Raw genomic sequence first — 2,037 nt, forward strand, 5'->3', positions numbered from 1 at the left:
TACTTTCAATATTCTTCTTCAGCACCACAATTCAAATGCATCAAGAGTAAGTTTGAGAGTCTTTTCTGACATCCACCTTGAGCTTTTCTTTTTTCCTGCCTGTCTTTTTAATGACCTTTTGCTTTCTTGATGAAGGATGGTCTTGATGTTCTTCCACAGCTCATGCATGTCATTAGTGTACAATGCATGAAAGTTCTTCTTGAGATGCTCTGGCGATTCAGGTAGGATAGACTCGATGTATTTTGGCTCCCGTGGACTTGTTTTTCATTTTCTTCAGCTTTCTCTTGAACTCACATATGAGCAATTGACAGTTTGTTCCACAGTCAGCATCTGGTCTGGTTTTAGCTGCTGATATTGAGCTTCTCCATCCTGTCTTGCCAGAGATGTCATCAATTTGATTTCCATGTATTTGGTTTGCAGAGTCCATGTATTTGGTCACCTTTTTTGTTGTTAAAAAAAGGCACTTTCTATAAATAAGTTGTTGGTATTGCAAAATTCTATCATGTGACTTCCAGCTTCATTTCTACCACAAAGTCCATATTTTCCAATTACTGTTCCTTCCTCTTTGTTTGCAACTTTTGCATCCCAATCAACAAGAACTATTAAACTCCACTTACATGGGATCAAAGCTGTGACCTAACTAAGAGTATTACACCCCACCTTAATCCCCTTACGTCAGATCAGGAACGATCACATCTTTGCCTAACTGCCACATTTTATCATCACACAGCTACCAAACCGAGGGGAATTATGGCCCAGGCAAGATGACAGATGTTTTAGGGAGACACAATACATTACAGATTCCCTGTAACAGAGTGTTTCTTGCTGTTGTGCCTAGGGTTGCTTTGGGTCAGAGCTGACTCGATGACACCCAACAACAACAACCTAACATGTACCACAGTAGAATGGTCATCTAGGGTTTTCTAGGCTATAATCAAGAAGACCACCAAGTCTTTCTCTCGCAGAGCAACTGCGTGAGCTCAAACAACAAACTTTTGGTTGAGCCAGCAGGGGTCTTTAAAAAATTTATAGAATGGCATGGAATTTGGATACCAGGGAAGAAGAGGTTAATGAAATAATGCACATCTATCTTAAATCAAGTTCTGTAACGTACATATAAAAATGCTGCCTCCTAGAAATGCAGGAACCAATGGGAATTTAAAATAATCAAGATAATTGTGAGATTGCCTATAACTCCTAAATTGCCCTGGGCCTCTCAGTCAGCATAATATGCTTTTGGAAATGCTTCAGCTTCCACTGCACCACTGAGTATTGGCATTCTTGGCATTATAATTCAGAAGAGATGAAATAAACAATTCCAAAAAAGTTTCAGCAGAATGTATATGCCTCTGAGAATGAACAGAATCAATTTATCCCACCAACAAATATTTAAGGTGGCAGCAGAACGTGAGGACTCACAGGTATCCACAGGGTTGGGAGTTGAGACCGTGTAATTTTGTGCCCCTGTACAAGTCACTGAAATGGTGAGCTTCAAAATCCCTGAGAAATATATGTAAATATTAATGCTAGTAATTTAGTCCGTAGCTTTTACTGTGGTAAAGATGAATAAGACCTAGTTTTGCCTTAGATGAGCTTTACTTTTAAACACAGTTAAAAGACGTTATAATGCAGCAGTACAAGAGGGACCCCAAAGGTGCTACAGAAAATAAAAAACAGAATTTTAATATAGGAATCCGAACATCCCAGGGAGAATTAGCTTGGAAAAGGTACATTGGTTGGGGAGAAATGAGTATGTATGGATGGCGAGGACTCCAGCTTGGCTCAAGAGGGAAGTCCATGAAACAAAGTAATGAGATCTAAAACAGGCCAGCTAGGTTGAGTTTGACCACTGGTTATAGAGTAACCTTATAGATAAGAGTTTGGAGTTCATTTTAAAGCAAGAACATGCTTCAATAAAGTCATGCTACAGAAATATCCATCTGGGTACAATATATAGGATGGTTTGGGGGAGAGGAAAAAAGACTGGATGCAAAACTAAGATCACTTAGGAAATAACTAAATAATCCTATAAAATGG

Source organism: Echinops telfairi, unplaced genomic scaffold (genome assembly GCF_000313985.2).
Source record: "Echinops telfairi isolate 266 unplaced genomic scaffold, ASM31398v2 ScPeMD7_6;HRSCAF=24_0, whole genome shotgun sequence".
Taxonomy (NCBI): Eukaryota; Metazoa; Chordata; class Mammalia; order Afrosoricida; family Tenrecidae; genus Echinops; species Echinops telfairi.